The sequence below is a fragment of the Mobula hypostoma genome, chromosome 4, assembly GCF_963921235.1.
Source record: "Mobula hypostoma chromosome 4, sMobHyp1.1, whole genome shotgun sequence".
In the NCBI taxonomy this organism is placed as follows: domain Eukaryota; kingdom Metazoa; phylum Chordata; class Chondrichthyes; order Myliobatiformes; family Myliobatidae; genus Mobula; species Mobula hypostoma.
The window spans coordinates 149,698,769-149,718,557 of record NC_086100.1 but is presented as its reverse complement, the minus strand read 5'-3'; the positions used below and the strand labels follow the sequence as shown (position 1 = coordinate 149,718,557).

The following is a 19,789-nucleotide window of genomic DNA, read 5'->3' as shown; positions in this document are numbered from 1 at the left end:
CATCAATTCAAAATGTTATATTATTCAGCATATTCTCCAGTTAGATGTGATGAAATAATATTTGTAAGATTATGATTTTGAGCCTGAACTGTGGACAACATTGATTGCAATGGATATTTTAAATTGATTGCTTAAAATGGTCATTTAATTAATGATTTCATTAATTTAAGGTTGAGTGTAGTGAAAATGGAAAATATTTCAACATAACCTATAATCCAAAACCAAAATACAGCAGGTGTCAAAAATCCAAAATAAATTGAAAATGCTGTAAGTACTCAGAAGGTTAAACAGCATCAGAAAAGAGAGAAACAATTTGTACTTAAGGTCAATAAGCTTGCATCTGAACTGATGAATATTTTGAGTTGAAGCATAAACTGCTTAACTCTCTACAATTTTGCCTAACCTGCTGAGAACTTCTGATATTTTTTATTACAGCAGAAAGCCAGCTCAATTAATCTCAAGTTATTAGTCATGGGCACAATTATAATGTATCCAAATTGAGAAACACAATATAACATGATCCTAAATCTGGGTGAATGACTTCATAATATCTAATGTACACTTTATAGGGGTAATGGAAAGAAAAATAAGATGAATGGAGACTATATGATTTTTATCTAATAAGCAGTCATTATCTATTTATTTATTTATTTATTTATTTATTGTTTAGCAATTTGGCACTGAGTAGGCCATTTCAACCCCTTGAGCAACACCACCCCAACAGCCCCTGACAAATGTGATTAACCCTAACCTAATCTGAGGAATGGGAATTCTGGCTACTTTCTACTGTCCTTCATTTAGAAACGCTGAAGCCAATCATCAAAGCTCCATGCAGCCATGTCATACTCAATTAATGCAGTACAGATGGGACAGTCAAAGCAGGGAGTGGTGTGTAATCAGCTTCATGATTTTTATATTCACTCTGCCAACAAAAACGTCAGAGTAATGGAGGCTGTTCATTTTGGAATGGTTACAGAACCTCCCCTCAATCAATTCTGACTTAGTCACTTTACATGCATATCATTAATCCTAAGACTGACTGCTCCTCATCATTCCTCACCATGAAGCATTTGAAGCCACTGTAAATGTGAATAAAAGCCTTTATTTCCTAGTACAGTTTGTAAGACATTCATTACCACTGCTTAATAACCACAACAATATCAAACACATGCACAGATTTACATATCATTTTATTTATTTTATTTAGAGATACAGCACAGAACAGGCCCTTCTGGCCCAACAAGCCACCCACGCTGCCGAGCAACCGTCTATTTAAAACTAGCCTAATCACAGGACAATTTACAATGGCTGATAACATCTTTATACAGTGGGAGCAAACTGGAGGACTTAGAGAAAACCCACACATTTCACAGGGACGACATACCGAAACTTCTTACAGAACGGCTCTGGAATTGAACTCCAAACTCCGGAATTCCCTAAACTGTGATAGTGTCGCACTAACCACTGTGCTACCGTGGCGCCCTATCTGATACCTATTTATGTTGCATTCAGCATCTTGGTCAATTCAATCCCCAAATACTGACAAATACTTGCATGGGGTACTGGGCAGAGGTGAAATGGCATAACACAGGTGCTGTAAATTAGGCTGCCAATTTATTACATCTCACTTTGCATTCCTATCAGCTATTGGTCACAAAGCACCAACAATCACAGAATATCCAGCTCTGTTAGTATCCAATTTCACACATTTGGAATATTGTGTGCAGTTTGGATCACCTACCTACTTGAAAGATATCAATCAAATTTAAAGAGGTCAGAGAAAATGTACAAGAATGCTGAGAGGATTTGAGGACCTGAGTTATTGGACAGGGCGAATAGGTTAGGACTAGAACATGGAAGAATGCTGGGAGAGTTGATTGAGGTATGCAAAATTATGAGGGGAATGCATGCTTTTTTCCCCCAAGGTCAGGAGATACTAGAGTAGAGGTTATGGGTTAAGGGTAAAAGGTGAAATGTTTAAAGGAAACATGGAGGGAATTTCATCACTCAAAAGGTAGTGAGTGTGTAGAATGTGCTGCCAGTGGAAGTGGTGGATGTGAGTTTGATTTCAACATTTAAGAGAAATTTGGATAAGTATATGGATGTGAGGGCTATGATCTGGGTACAGGCTATGGTCTAGGTGCAGGCTGTGGTCTGGGTACAGACTATGAGACTTGGCAGATAAATTGTTTAGTGTGGACTGGATGGGGTGAAGAACCGGTTTCTGTGCTCTATGACTCTATTAAGCTTCAATAACATTATGTGAAGATTGGCAAATCTATAAGACATGTAAATGAGCCACATCTGCCTTATCTCTTCCAGCAACAAAAATGTTTAATATTGTAACAAATATAAAAATCAAAAAGTAGAATAGCTGAGAGGAAAAATAAAGTGCCCCATAATTTAGCAAAATCTCCACAATTTATAAACACCAGCTGGACTGTTTATACATTACTCTTTGGTTTATCAACTAAAACACTCAAAAACTTCAACAAATGTACCGAGGAGAATATTCTGACTGGCTGCATCATCATCTGGTATGGAGGGTGGGGGTGGGGGCTACTGCACAAGATCGAAATGAGTTGCGGAAACTTGTAAAATTAGTCAGCTCTATCATGGGTACAAGCTTCCGTAGTATCCAAGACATCTTCAAGGAGTGGTGCCTCAGGACATGCCCTCTTCTCAATTCTCAAGAGGTACAGAAGTCTGAAAGCACACACCCAGCGATTCAGGAACAGCTTCTTCCTCTCTGCCATCCGATTTCGAAATGGACATTGAACCCATGAACACTACCTCACTACTTTTTTATTTCTGTTATTTATTTTGCACTATTTATTTAACTTACCCATTTAAAAGACATACATATTCTTAATGTAACTCAGTTTTATTTTATCTATATTTATTTTCATGTATTTCTTGTCCTATAGCTGTAAAGTTAACAACATTCACAACATAATCCTGTGATATTAAATCTGATTTTGATTCTGATTCTGGAATACCACAAGTCTATGCAATTAATAGTTCGAAGTTCAAAGTAAATTTATTGACTAAGTACATATATGTCACTACATACAACTCTGACATTCATTTTCTTGCAGGCATATTCAATAAATCTATAACTGAATTATAACAATAAGACAATCATTGAAAGACTGCATCAACTTGGGCGTTCAACCAGTGTTCAAAAACCAACAAGCTGTGCAACTACAAAAAGAAAGAGGGAGACAAATAAACAAACAAGCAAGCAATAAATATCAAGAAGATGAGATGAAGAGACCTTGAAAGTGATTCCATGGGTCCTTTAAAGTGAGGGACCTTAAAACTCAACTTAATCCAATCTAGTAGAAAACATTATTGTCTTAGACATCTAAAAATACTGCATAAAACATTGATGCCTGAATATTGCCAAGAAATTAAGGTAGACTTGTTTAGTCTTTTAAGGCAGTCATAAAATTAAAATGTTAATGTTCTCCATTAAAGTGAAATAATTGCACATTGAAGTACTGTAAATCTAAAATCAGAACGGGATTCAAATTATTCAGTTGACTGAAACTGAGTCTTGTACTAAGTATGCATGAGTGTGTGTGCATTATTAGCATAAAAAAACTACTGATAGTTTTTCTTCATGCTTCCAAAGGTAATGTGTTAGATTTTACACATGTTGAGGATAGGGGATTTCATTTCAACTTCAAACCAGCCCACAAATTTTATCAACCCTGCTACCTTGCTGGTAATACAGAATATAAAATGGTATTTACAATTATAAAGTAAGCCAGTAGAGATCTAATGGAGGATCTCACAGGACCACCAAGTCTCATTAATGGGATAATAGATGAAACCACCACATACAACAAAGATTTTCAGTGGAAACACTTCATGTGCATGTTGTCAAATTGTGAGTGTATAATCAAATGTATCCATGCTCCACTTATCATACACTTGTGCTTCTAAGCTACACAACTTCAACTGAGTCAGATGCAAAATACTCTGTTTGATTTGCACATCACTGATACTGCATTTCACTGCCAAGGTGCTTGTTTTGGTTGCTCTTAGCAAGTAAAGCTCATATTTTCCTGTGGCTAGCTTCTTTGTTGATGCATCCTGGGTTTCCATATGGATCCCCGCCACCAATTGGGAGCTCAAGACTGTGAGTACAAAATCTAGATGGCATTGTAACTCCTGGCATCTGCAGCCTCAGATGAAGCTACTAGAAAAGTTCTTGATGAGCAGCAATATGGGTGTTAAATTCAGGAGGAAAGTTGGCCATTTAAAATAAACATTTTGTTTGCTGCTGCTCTCAATAGTATTAATGAGCCGAGAGTTATTAATGATGCTCAATTTTGAATTTAGGCCCATCATTTCAGCCAAAACAAAATCCTGTCACTTGAAATTCTAATGAGCCTCAATGGGATGCTGTATAAATAAGAAGTCTAAAATTATCTTGTTCATTAGTGTAAATATCTGTATATTTAAATCACCCTCTTCCTTCCATCAATTAAAAACAGAGAACACAGGACAGTACACTGACTGCACTGACCATGATGCCTAGTTCAGGGGTTCCCAACCCTTTTTATACTATGGTCTCCTACCATTAACTGTAGGGTCCATGGAGCCCAGGATGGGAACCCTTGGCTGTAGTTAAACTAATCTCATCAGTCTGCACATGATCGTTATCCTTCAATCTGCTTGTTCATGTGCCTGTCTAATGTTTCTTTCTTTTGATAGCTTTTATTAATTATAATTTTTTGCCAAAATGGGGCATTTTATATATTTTCTATATTAACTTTCATTGGTCTACACTGCTCCATATCTGTTCTTTATGTTTTACATTCTCCTGATTTGTTATTAATAGCAAATTCACATCTGTACTTAACACCAACCACATTCTGCAATGCAAAAGAAGTTCTAGTAGGAAGTTAAAAACACAAACACGAGGAAATCTGCAGATGCTGGTCCTGACAAAGGGTCTCGGCCCGAAACGTCGACTGTACCTCTTCTTATAGATGCCACCTGGCCAACTGCGTTCACCAGCATTTTTTGTGTGTGTTCTAGTAGGAAGTCCTGGGCCTTACATAACAATTTGCATTTCATTAACTGAAGAAACATTAATTAACCCCCATTAGTTAACAGCTTATCTTCTGCTTTCTTGTTTGCCTTAAACAGACACACAGTAAATTCCTTCAATGCAGTACACACAAAATTCTGTAATAAACCTCTTTCAGATGCCTTCCACATGTCCAAATAACGAACATCCACTTAAACTTTGCCTTTAAGAACTCATTAGAGTATACTTCATCCCTGCCACCAACAAAAAATTATTTTGATCAATTTTGTCTTGTACAATTCCCAAGCTATCTGCTTGCAAAGATTGCAGGTGGCTGATCATCAGGGATCATAGACAATGTGCCAGAATTTCAACGCACACCCTCCATGGCATGCATGCCAAATAAACAAAGGGCTAGCTGAGAGAGAAGGATAACTGCAGAGGACGGATGTTGTGTCTGACTATATTCCTTTCCACGTTTCCTGAGTGAACTTGCAACCCTTCCTCGCCACCCCCCCCAACCCATTCCAATGTACTCTCCAGCCTTATGTTGCCCCCCGCCCCAAATAACAAATTGTGATGCAGGCAGTAATCACAATATTGAAGAGAAAGGCACACATTCACAGAGGACTGATCTATTGCATAAGCATGCAGGCACATTGAGGATGAAAAACATTGATGTCCATACAAAGACAGTTGAATTCCTGCTAATTCCCTGTTTAATGGTAAATGACAATTGCAGGTTTAGCACCAATTTCAGTCATCAGTCAAGAAATGAACATCATGTACATGGTGGTATCATCGTGTACACTCTAACACTAGCTAACGACAGCTTTATTAACTACTAAAGCCAAGATATCTGTATTTTTGTGACTGTGCTGGTAAATTTCAGTGTCATCAAAAATAGCCATATTATAGTAACTAATAATCCATCATTGTGTATTTAGTTGAATTTTTGAATGAAACAATTCCCACATAACCTTTAGAGATGTCTTTGAAATATGAGAGTGATTAATAGTGGTAGTGTATGTGTGTCGTGCTCAGGAAATGGCACATGTTGCATCACAATATCACTTCCACATCATTTCAATAACTTACTGATACCCCCAACTGTTTTAGACCATTATGTATATTTATTATTTCCACTTAAATAATGGTTTGAAAGTCATATTTATATTAAGTAACAGACTGCAATTGGAGCTGGACTCAGGTGACAACAGATTGTGTGAAAGCTGGTACAAGACACAGAGGTGTAAGTATAAGTATGGTGGAGGCTGAGGATGCGAGCCATGATCGTATTTAAAGGCTTCAGTGAGGTATAAATAATTCAATTAAGCAGATCTATTTGAAAAATGTAAAGTTGCTGAATCATATCTTGTATGCTTACACACCATGAAATGGAAGACCTGTGTTTTGGAACTGACATGGGAGGTGACAAAATGAGTCTTGGGAGATTATTGAATGTGACTTTTATGAAATAAAATATTAGTTTATGTTTCACGTTGTGATAAAGGTTGGAATGCAAGTAAAGCAAAAGAACACTACAGTACAGTACAGGCCCTTTGACCCACGATGTGCTGAAGCTTTAACCTACTCTAAGACCAATCTGACTCTTCCCTCCTAGATAGATCTCCATTTTTCTATCATCCACATGCGTATACAAGAATTTCTTAAATGTCCCTAATGTATCTGCTTTTACAACCCCCAGCCGGGCATTCCACACTCCCACCACTCTCTGTGTAAAAAAAAAACATCTAACATCACTCTATACTTTCCTCCGATCATTTTATAATTATGCCCCCTGGTATTAGCCATTTCTGCCCTGGAAAAAGTCTTGGACTATCCACTTAATCAATACCTCTTGTCATTTTATACATCTCTATCACTCTCCTTCACTCCAAAGAAAGAAGCCCTAGCTCGCTCAACTTATTTTAATAAGATGTGCTCTCTAATCCAAGCAGCATCCTAGTAAATCTCCTCTGCACCCTCTCATGGTTCAACAACTTTTCAGTTGAAGAGTTTTTAAGATTTTGGTACACTTGAATTATGACAGGCCTTTGTGTTTGTATTGCAGAACACATATTCCAACACATTTGAACTGTTAGCATAATAACTGAAATTGCGACTAAGTCTGATTTTTATTAGTTAATGCATCATCTGCCCAGGAATAAAGGATATTTAATCATTTGTAATGTGATTGAAAAGATGGTGCAGCACAATGTAGGCCACTAGTTTTCAGATTCTGACCCAAAAGAATGAGACATTAAAACAATGCCTGTATTCCACAACTGCAGGCACTGAATTAGGGATTGTCGGAATCCCACTAGTATATTACAGTGTGCATCCACATTTTAATAAACTTAGCATGTTGCATAACCCAATGGAAAGCAATATTGGGAGGAACTCATTTTAAAACATAAAGGGGCAAGCCCAAGGTAAATGCAGAGAAACAGATAGCCACCATCAGCAGTAGGGATAATTTTCAAGTCATCAGTGGGAAGTGCAAATTATTCATACTCAGCTTAAAGTCATTCGAACCTGGAAGATGGAGAATGTCAAAGTTTCTGTCCTTGACATCTTTTGGTTCCTGTTGTAGAGTAGTTACTCTCGTGTTCTCTATCCAAGATAAATCAGTATTATGTGCCTTTCTGCTATTAAAGTGTTTTTCAGTAATTTAGATATAGATCTTCAAGCTCTATGCTTAAAATTCAAGGTGAAATTATAAATGTGAAGTTGTGCTAGCCAATACTAATTTCACTTTCATCTCCTAAATATTTATGTACCACTTCTAAAGGAAATATGAAGACTAAACTGAATAGAAAATAAAGATCTATGTGGTGAAGCTTTTCTTCAATCCAAATATTTTTAATATAATTTTAACTCTGACTATCTTAAATTCCAACATTTATATAACTTATAATGGTAATTATATTCAAAGAAAACATTTTCAGTGAACAAGGTGTAATATTAGGAGTGTGTATTCTCAGTGACACCTCCAATTTTGAGATAGAGACAAAAATAAAAGAATATTTGGGGAAGTAATTCAGATTTTTGGATTTCAAATGCTCGAAATAATAAAGACTTTACACTCATCGATGGACACGAGGGAAAATACATAATAGTCAATTCTTCCAGATTATGCACATTTTTCTACCTTCTCTTTGCCAAATATAACATTCTCTCTAGTAATTTTCAATTATCCAAGCATTGTAAGTGAAAGAATCAACAAGATTTCATATGTTCAGGGCTAGAATGGGGTGAATGGCTGTTGTCAAAACTATTTTTAGAGTTGTAACAATTTTATAAGCAGAATGCTCTGGAGATACTCGAAATGTAAACATGCCAGATGAAAATATTGCAAATTTTCTCCCACTGCTGTTTACTTTTTAAATTCAGTGTTGCAAGATCTTGTAATGTTTTCTTTTGGGCATTAAAGTATCCACATTTCCAACAGATCTCTTGAGCTACTCATGACTACATCCTAAGCATAAAATTTAATTCATTATGTCCACTTGGGCAAGTAGTGAGATTTTGAAAGAGATTGTTAATGAGAAAAAATAATTATAGGAGTTCAAAACTGGAGACCCAATGCATGTATAAACTTCTGCTGTGTTTAAGTTCAATGAGACTCCCTCCTTGTGACAAAGCTAAGTGATCTGATTACAGTCGCTGACTCAAATTGAAAACTGACTAATATCATATTCAAATGTATGCTCTAATATTATCCTTTTGAAAATGTGTCATTTTAATTACACGTCTCTGAGATGGAAACATGGTAATAATAATCCCAAATTTATACATTAATACATCCAAGAATAGTATTTTGAAATAATGGAATGAAATACTTCTCCTACCACAGCTTATTGGGTTAGAGCAAGGTTAAATCTTTGAATCTATTAGTTATTAGTACACATCTCAAAATTTAAAAAATGCTATCTATTTATCTGTCTGTTCATTATTCCACTGATTAACGTTGCATAAAAATATTCTGGATATATTCCCCTTTTTTATTGCTGATCACTGTAAGAGAGTGGAAAGTAAAGGTAACATTCAGTTGGACACTCGGCATCTGTGGATAGAGTAACAGAGGTAATGACTCTATTTTGATAGGGATGAGTAGCTGAAGTTCCCTTTGAGCAGCTATCAGTCTAGACTGTGGCCCACAACAATCTTTGTGTTTCTTTAAAAGGATCCACATCAGGAATTCAGTTCAATTGACAAGTTTAGTTATAAAAAGCCCTTTGGTGCTGGATACAGGCACAAGCAAATTGTTGTCTAAGTTGAGGGGAAGAGATAGGAGGAACTTATTGAACCTTGGACAACCACTGGGGAAAGCATTTACCTCGAAGCCCTCTGGATCGCTGAGATCTGGATCTCAGCAATCCAGGATAAGATCAGAGTGAGGTGAGGTGGCTGTCTCCTATTAACATGATTCCAATGAAGCACAGCAGTACCACAGGGGCGAAGTATCTCACCTTTTGATTTGGCACATCACAGACTTCAGGTATGACATCAAGTTCATTGGTGAGATCTCAACTACTACTCCTGCATTTTCTAACAACAGGTACCAGCAATGATTCTGATAGCTACATTTACACTCCTTTTAGGCCTATAGTTAGCTTTATTACTAGTTGCACTGGACTATTTGACTTAGAGTTCACCTATATTATCACTTGCCCATTCTGAGAAAGCAGTCAGAAATGCCTCATATTACAGATTGTAGGTCTAACAGTGCGGCACTTCTTCAGCGATAAGTAAAACTTCAGACTGATTTTCTGGGCTCAAGCCTCAAGACACAAATTTGGAAAAAAAAATATCATCAGTCTTTACTGGAATCCCCAACCTAACACACAATAGGCTAGAGCTCAAGGAAAAAGTCACGTGCACCCTTTAAAGCAGTGATTCTCAACATGGGCCATGCCAGATATCATAGGGACAAGTAAAAATAGAAGAAACTGGAGCCACAGGAGTTTCTGAATGGGCCATGATGAGTTTACAGTTTTAATAAAATATTATTAAAATACATAAGTAAAAAAGAAATGAATATATGTAATTTAATTGCAACCTTGAATGAAATGATTGGGGAAAATATGCTAGATGATGCAAATGAGGCATCAAAACAGCTTAGCCTGTATGTGTGTTTTGGGGGGGGCCGGGGTATGAGGTGTGGGTGCACACATCAATTGTTACCTCTGCTTCTGTTTGACCACATGCAAATCACCTTTCACACTGTGCAGGACAGCCTGCTGAACCCCACTCCACATCCTCCCCCCAAATCACAAGCTGTAGATTGAGGGGGACTGTCTGCTGCAAGGCCAGTTGGTGAGTACGCAGTGGGAGGCTGGTTCTGTTTGATCTGTGCATGCTATAATACTGTACTTAAAAAAACATGACAGGAAGCCTGCAGTTACTGCACTGGGGTCTTCTGTCAAGTTCCTCTCTGCACCAATTTGGCGCATTGGTTTCTATAGCATATGTCCGTTTTATGAGGCTGAGTTGCTAGCTTGATGCTCAACCCAACACGAGTAGAGTTCAAACAAGGAGCCGTTGGATTCGAACCCAGGACCTCTCACTCTGAAGTCTGGTGTAGATGCCACTACACCACTGGCACAGACAGGGGGTGGGCATCTGTCAGAAATGGCTAAACTGCAGACAGGCATGAATGTGTGAAGTCCATCACTGCACCACTCTCTACCACTACAACTTCCATTAAATCCCTGATACTTATCATACTTTGAAAGGAAGTTTCAATTCAATTTTCTTGAGAGTATTGAAACATTTCTAAGTGATAAGCAGCTTGGAGCAGCTAAGTCTGTCATATTTTACCACAGATATATTTGAAAAACTGAATTTATTAAACCAACAGTTACAAGGGAAAAAACTGCAATCTCATATCATGCAAAAAAGGCTGTTACTGCTTTCCATGGAAAACTCAAACTTTTCAGCTGCAATATTGGATGCAATTTCCTTCACTGGCCACTCTTAAAATAGAATTGCAAGATGATGATCTGATTGTATATCTTGATCATTTGAAATAACTACACACTGATATGGAATTTCAATTTAGACACCTTTTGGAGATGGATATTCATGCAGGTTGGGTGGTGGGTCCTTTTGGGGTGAATGTGAGTGATGTTGACACCACATTGCAATGATGTCTGACTGAGCTGCAGAGTGATATAACAGCTCAAGCAAAATTCAAACACAGCAAGCAAAATTTCTTGTTAACTAGTGATATTCAAAATAAGTTTCCACAGCTCTGGTAGAAAGCACAGTTGTTTTAAGTTGGATTTCCCACCTCTTATCTATTTGAATGTGGTTTTAGTCAAGCTCTTCACCTGCCAACAAAAGCTCGTAACCATCTTGATATTCTGAAAAGAGGTGATCATCGATTAGCTTTAACCAAGTTGCAAGGAGATATTCAAAAACTCACTAATTTGCATCAGTCAAGGATCTCACTAAATACCCAAAGTAACAATATTAAGTGCTTCTTTGTTGCTGGTTGGGAGGATATATATTCAAAGATTCAATATTCAAAGTACATTTATTATCGAAGTATGCATGCAGTATACAGCCCTGAGATTTGTCTTCCCCACAGACAGCCATGAAACAAAAAAAACTATAGAAATTGTTCAAAGAAAATTATCAACCCTCCCCCATGCGCAAGAAAAAACAAATCACGCAAATGGTAACAAAAAAGATGAGCAGATACAGAATATAAAACACAAGATCAAAAGAGTCCAAGCACATTGAGTTCAGCTTAGTGCTTGTTCTCTGCAGACTGTCCTGATTCAAAATCACTAAAATAGCAACCAGAAAAAGGAGGGGCCAGAAGTCAAAAACACATCATAACATTAAATACTGAGTCCAATCCACAGACTGCAGAACTTTGGCACCATCCTCCGATAGCTTCAAGAAAAAGAGAGAGATAATTCGAATGCAGGGACCTTCCTCCAGCAGCAACAAGCGAGAGGCTAGCAGATGGTGCTGAACATCCGCTCACTCCTTCCTGATTGCAGTCTCCCTTGGCGCCTTAGTCAGTGAGATCTAGAAATGGAGTTGATCATGAGTTCTCACCCCATCTCTAGGTTTCTTGGCCTTGAGACTGCACACTTTGCTCGAAGCCTTACTGAATCCTCACGGAGATAGCAAAGCACCAGATCGCTCAATCAGCCTGAAAACACACCACCAACATGTAGATCACAGGTTCCAACAGTAGCAGGACCACATTTGAAAGAAAAAAGAAGATGTAAAGGAAGTGAAAGAAGAAGTCTTTTGAAGTATCAGGAGGATGCTGTCCTTTTTCCATTGTTCACTGGTGCTATATTCTTCTTTTATATATATTATAAATAAGCTCCAACTTAGAGCTTTGAAATAGTGTTACTTCTCATATACACCTGTATCATTATATTAAAAGTATAACAATAATTTGTAACCTGTTAAAATATAAATATTGAGTGTATGTTAGAATAATTAATAGAGTTGACCAAAAAAAACTTCAGCAACTAACAGAGACCATGGAGGGTGGAGGCCACAGAAGTAAATGAAAGTCACAAGTGGGCCACCAGCAGAAAGATGTTGAGAACCACTATTTTAAAGACAGCTACAGATGACAATAAATATTGGCAGGGATGCTCACACCATAGAAGTAAATCTTTCAAAATATAATTCCCAGAGAGGAGTGTCTGTGATAGATCAATTGTATACAAATGCCTTTGAAGATACGGAAATAAATTGTCCTTTTAGACAAGAAGTCTGAAGCATCCTTTGAGGTCATACTATAAAAGTCTCCATCAGGAAGTCAATCCTAACGTAAACAGCCAAAGAAGGTAACACCTGTGACCATGATTGCTACCGAAAGTCTCCAGGAGTTCCAAACTAAAGACTTATAGCTTTAGTAATTGGTAATTAAAATGCTTATCTTATGTTTTAATGTTTTCCTTTCTGAAGGTTTTTGCTTTGTCATATTAATTCTGGATCCCTACTTTCTGAAAATGAAAAACTAGATTCTGAATAACGTAATTTGAAAGATAGATTCAATGAGTTTAAAATAGAAAAATAAGAATATATCATTTTTTTAGAACTTATAAATACTACCCTTCCCTGATGGAAAAAATCATCCTCTAAGTGCTAGGGTTCACATATTTCTGGTGCACTAAACCATTGCTGCATTTAGTGCTAATGCCTATTTGATACACTGCAAGAAATCATAAAATAGCTGTTTGAAATATTTGTTTAGTCTGAAAGACCCTGGAAGATGCATTGAACAAGGCCCTGTGTGCTCCCCAGCAGGGGATGCATAGACTTATTTTGATGGCTGTGTCTTTGCCAAGCTGTGTGTATCGAAGATCATCACATTTTAAAGTTTCCATCTCCTCAGCAGCCACAGGGTAGCATAAAAGGCTGCTGTGGAAGTGAACGAAGATGTGGGGGAGGGAGGATGAGGTGCATGCCCATCTCCCCGTGCAATTCTGATGGAGTCTCGTTTAGTGAGTAGCCGAGGTCACTGCAATGTATGAAAAGATCAGTGAAGCATAAATCACATTATTGCATGAAATAGCTATCCAGTGAACATTAATGGAAAGAGGGAGATGATTGTAAAAATATTTTGATCAGTTGGAATATGAATCCAATGGATGCAGTGATCAAAATATTACTCAGACAGGGGCCCTCTTAAATCGTGTCCACTGATTTCAAAACAACATTCTTCCTGCTTTTTTGTGCCTTTCACATAAAGGCTTTAGGTTGCATCTCTGAACTCCAGTTTAAGTGGCTAAGGGAAGATATATGTTGTGTGCATTGTAGAATCATTGCTACACCAGTATAATATCAAGTAAGGTAACATTAATCCTGGAGCTGTACACTATCATTTTGCAATCAGCAGGAATTACCTCAGAAGTCATCATAGCACGTCTTAATCCATTTGTACATCAATGTATGTGCAATTCTGCGAAATAAAAATGGTGATCAAACATTTTTTTAGGGGCCCACCTCACCTCATATTTAATCATTAGGGTTAACTACCAATTTTACAAATCCTGAAGTAGTAAGTGTTGCCCCCCTGGCCAGCCTCGGGGTCGCTCGGCTCGCTGTCATCTTGGGAAACAGCCCTCGGCCCCGGCAAACTGAGTAATTAGTTTGTGTGGATACTGTGTGATGTACCCCACCCCGCCCAAATAACAGACAATACACCAGATACGATTAAATGATTTACAGTTTATAGATATTACCGGAACTATATAATTAATAGAGAATAAAATACAAAAGGAAAATAAAAGGTGCCACACTTACCAAAGTTCAATCTCTTCGTGCACAAACAGTTGGAGCTCAGGACCCTTCTTCTTCACCCTGCGACCCCTCGGACCACCTCAACCGGCCGCCTGGGACCAACAACGGTGGTTGACCAGACGCTCCACACGAGTCCGTCTCCGTCTCCTCTCCTCGCCGAACGCCCTCCTCAGGGTCCGACCCCGTTAGTGGACTCACAGCACCTGGTCCATCCTCTGCCTCTCTCTCCCACCTTCTGCCCCCAAAACCCCGCGCATACAATCTCTTACAGACACTCCACACGCATAACAACTAACCCATTTGGTTCATTTGTCCTCTTATCAGTAGATAATCCAAAACAAACCGCCAGCGCAAGAACTTTCTCAGCGTTTAACATAACAGAGAAGCATTCCCAAGTATAACATAACAAAGAAGCCATTTTAATTAGCCTACACAGTAACATAAAAGACCAAACCCCCTTATACTCTTCCCCCCACCAAATAAAGTCATGTCCTCATGACTTCTAAATAACGCACACATACACAGATACACACAGTGACAGTGCTCCCCAAACAGTGGACCTTACGCCCACCCTACGGGCGCTACATAGGCCAACCTATCTGTGAGCTTCTCAACCCTCCCAGACCTCTGTACCCCCTCACCTAAACCCAAAAGGCTCAGGCACTACTAGGGATACCTCGGGCCTGCTTGCCAACTCCTCTCTCACTCAGGCCACCATTACAGCTCGGAGACCCCTGTCCCCTGTCCGGGGCCCCGCTTCTTTTCCTTCCCGATCCTGCCATAACTCAGACTGCCCACAGCTAGCCCTCCCCACTACACCTGACTCAGTGGGAGAAGGGCCAAAGGTCTCCTCCTCAATCACGGGGAAGATAGCGAAAGGCAGCATGTACCACATGTGCAGCACATCATCCTTCGAATCCGTATTCTTCTTCATTCCCTCGATCGGTAGCTGCTGTTTAAGTTTCTCCAAACTGAAACATTTAGCCGGGGCTACCCCTTCAGCCTCCTGCAGTCGAGACGTCAGCTTCTTCGGGGACTCCTTCAACTCCCGCCACAGCCTCAGCAGTTCTGACACAGGGTTCCTGGCCATCTCAATCTGAGACGCAGTTACCCCACCAGCTTCTCCCACCCTGACCTGAAAAGCAGCAGTTAAAGAATGTTCAGCCTCCGGTTGTTTCTTCCTGAGGACGTCTTCCAGGTCAACTTTCAGTTTTTCCACTTCATTTAAACTCGCAAGTGTCATCTTCAGGTTCCTTTCAAGTGTCCGCCTCCCTTTTCCAAGATCTGTCCTCCATTTCTTCACCTCCTCAGGTGTAGTCAAACTCCCCTCCCTGGGCTCTCGGTTTTCTGTTGGCCTTAGTCAGAACACTTCCTTGATCTTCCCCAACTTGTTAGTCTTCCAATCTTTTCTGAATCAACGTCTTGAATTTCTGCTGATCCCTTCGAAGGTGGGTCATTGTTTCTTCTTGCTGGATTAATTCATCAGTACATGACCGCAGTGTCGGCTCGGAATTCCATTGCTCCTTCTCCACATTGACAAGCGTGAATTCCAAGTCTGCAATGGTCGTCCCACAAGTGCGGCACTCAGTCTCCGGCCGGCATTTCTGAACACTCAGTTCAGCGGTGCAAATCCCCTCTCTCCCCTGTGTCTCATTCAGATTGATGACCTGGGTTTCCATCCCCAGGTCCACCACCGTCTGTTCCAACACCAGGAAGTTCAACTGGTATGTCGGGCCAATTTTCTCACATTGCACCAAAATCCTCCGGCCAAAAACTCCTCCGCATTTGACACCTTGCTTCGGTCGCCCGGGCTCAGCCACTCGCCTCGCATCATAGTCCCCCCAGGCGAATCCAGGCTCTAGGCGGTCATCCACATACGCCAAAACTCCACACACCTTCACTTCCCCCATGGTCTTCCTCATGCCCCGCGGGAAGGATGCAGGGGCTCCAGATATGCCCTTGGGCATCTTTTCAGCTTGGAAGAATCCTAGGGAATTAATAATGGCCGTCTTCGGCTCGACAGCCAAACTCCTCGGGATCTGGCAACATCCACTCCTCAGATCCAGCACATTAAACCACGTCGCATAATACACACACACACACACACACACACACACACACACACACACACACACACACACACACACACACACACACACACACACTGCCTCCATCTTTCATAGTGCCAGGGTCCAGTTGCCGCCAGCTCTCTCGCACTGAGGTGTCTTCAGCGGTCAACTCCCCTCCCTTGTGGTAGTTCAGAGTATCTACTAAGAGGGTCTCACCCTCAGCTACTTTCCCTAGGCCGTACCACCGCTGGGTCTCGCTTAAATTCGGTACCGGCTCAAGGCTGCTACACACGTCCTCAGAAGCAACTCGACACGCTGGGTGCCCAGACAATGCCCCCATGAACTCCAGGGTCATTAACCAATCATCGTCTTCTGGATAACTACTGCCACTAGTACCCAAAGTCTCCGGTGCCCTTGCGGTTGTCAAGGGTAAATGCTTCAGACACCGGTTGTAAAATGAACTGTACAACAACTTGACCCGCGCCCTGGGGTCGAGGATGGCTTTAGCATCACTTCTCTCTATCCATAACGACACCCTGGGGCGTGGTCCCTCTAAGCCTTCAGGAATAGGGTCTTTTCCTTTCCGAAGTTCATTGGTACATTGCTGGGAACGTGCTTCCCCAGAGACCACAAGCCATTCCCCCACTGGGCCTCCAGTAAGTTTCCCGACACCTCTCTGATCAGCTGAACAACTGACCCCCTGAAATGATCACCCTGGCACTACAAGCAATTTAGCTGCCCTCCTAGCCAGAGAAGACGCACTGAAAACTTTTCCCCCTCTTTCAAATAACTGACAGCTGTCACTACGGTGTAAGTGAACCTGGCAGCTCTAACACCGTCACCAACCTGCCTACTCAAACTTTCAACCAATCCCTGTCGCTCTCCCTCAGCCGAGCACTGCCACTCATCTAACAACTGAGAGATCCGCTCCGCCCACGTCTCGCACGCCTCCGCCCCTCTTGGGGTGGACACTATCCCAAACGCCAGGCGGAGCCTACCATAGCTAGAACATTTATTCGCAGACCCTACCTCCAAATCAGACCACTCTTTCCTCTCTCTCCCAACAGCATGGACAGCCCGAGTTCCACCTCCAACTCATCAATGCTAGTCTGAACTCGAACAAAGACCTCACCCACCACGTATACAGCAATAACCAGCAAATAACACACAGAGACACAAATTGCAGATTTAAAAAGGGCAACCGCACAGCACACCAGTAGATCCAATTCCAGACGATGCCCCCACAATGTAGCCCCCCTGGCCACCCTCAGGGTCGCTCGGCTTGCTGTCGTCTAGGGAAACAGCCCTCAGCCATGCCAAACTGGGTAATTAGTTTGTGTGGATGCTGTGTGATGTACCCCACCCTGCCCAAATAACAGACAATACACCAGATACAATTAAATGATTTACAGTTTATAGATATTACCGGAACTGTATAATTAATAGAGAATAAAATATAAAAGGAAAATAAAAGGCACCACACTTATCAAAGTTCAATCTCTTCCTGCACAAACAGTTGGAGCTCAGGACCCTCCTTCTTCACCCTGTGACCCCTCGGTCCACCTCGACCGGCCGCCTGAAACCAATAACGGTGGTCGACCAGACGCTCCACATGTGTCCGTCTCCGTCTCCTCTCCTCGCCGAACGCCCTCCTTGGGGTCCGACCCCGTTAGTTGACTCACAGCACCTGGTCCATCCTCTGCCTCTCTCTCCCACCTTCTGCCCCCAAAACCCCGTGCATAGAATATCTTACGGACACCCCACAGGCATAACAACTAACCCAATTGGTTCATTTGTCCTCTTATCAGTAGATAATCCAAAACAAACTGCCAGCGCAAGAACTTTCTCAGCATTTAACATAACAAAGAAGCATTCCCAAGTATAACATAACAAAGAAGCCATTTTAATTAGCCTACACAGTAACATAAAAGATGAAACCCCCTTACATAAGTTTTACGCATTTTTGGGACAAGAATGGCATATTGTCTTAATGCATTTTCAGCACAACATTGAGCTGACTGATCAGGCAGAAATTATTTCCACTTATTTCTTGCCCCCCACAAAATTTCCCCAGTAGTCTGTGATCACAAGATCACAAGACAAAGGAGCAGAAGTAGGCCATTTGGCCCATCGGGTCTGCTCTGCCACTCCACCATGAGCTAAACTATTCTCCCATCTAGTTCCAGTTTCTGGCTTTTTCCCCATATCCCTTGATACCCTGGCTAATCAGATACCTATCAATCTCCTCCTTAAACACCCTCAATGATCGGGCCTTCACAGCTGTATGTGACAACGAATTCCACAAATCCATGACCCTCTGGCTAAAAAAAATTCTCCTCATCTCCGTTTTAAATGGGTACCCACTAATTGTAAGACTGTGGACTCTTGTCCTGGACTCACCCACCAAGGGAACCAGCCCTTCCACATCTGTCCAACCCTTTCAACATTTGAAATGTTTCTATGAGATCCCCTCTCATTCTTCTATACTCTAATGAATACAGTCCAAGAGCCGACAAACGCTCCTCATATGTTAGTCGCTGCATTCCAGGAATCATCCTCGTAAATCTTCTCTGAACTCTCTCCAACATCAGTACATCCCTTCTAAGATAGGGGGTCCAAAACTGCACAGAGTATTCCAAATGAGGTCTCACCAGTGCCCCATGGAGCCTCATCAACACCTCCTTACTCTTATGCACTATTCCTCTTGAAATGAATGCCAATGTTTTTATGCTTTTCCTTTGATACACTCATTAAGTCTTCAGAAGACTCTGAAATTCTTCAGTCCTTCAGAGAACTCACTAAGTCCTCGCTAAATCTTCAAATCTTATTTGAAGATTTCAAATAATACTTTATACCTTATTGTCGCCAAACAATTGATACTAGAACATACAATCATCACAGCTTTATTTGATTCTGTGCTTCCTGCTCCCTGGATTACAAATTTTAAATATTAAAAATATTAAAAAGTAGTAAATTTTAAAAAATTAAATTATAAATCATAAATAGAAAATAGAAAAATGGGAAGTAAGGTATTGCAAAAAAAAACGAGAGGCAGGTCCGGATATTTGGAGGGTACGGCCCAGATCCGGGTCAGGATCTGTTTAGCAGTCTTATTCTGGAAAGAAGCTGTTCCCAAATCCGGCCGTACGAGTCTTCAAGCTCCTGAGCCTTCTCCCGGAGGGAAGAGGGACGAAAAGTGTGTTGGCTGGGTGGGTGGTGTCCTTGATTATCCTGGCAGCACTGCTCTGACAGCGTGCTGTGTAAAGTGAGTCCAAGGACAGAAGATTGGTTTGTGTGATGTTCTGCACCATGTTCACAATCTTCTGCAGCTTCTTTCGGTCTTGGACAGGACAACTTCCATACCAGGTTGTGCTGCACCCTAGAAGAA

General features: G+C 40.6%; 1 protein-coding gene across 1 annotated transcript in view; it reads left to right on the top strand.

The window, feature by feature from the left end:
* Nucleotides 1-19,789, top strand: part of LOC134345670 (serine/threonine-protein kinase 32B-like) — a 329,201-nt gene that overhangs the window by 244,252 nt on the left and 65,160 nt on the right. The window lies entirely within an intron of this gene.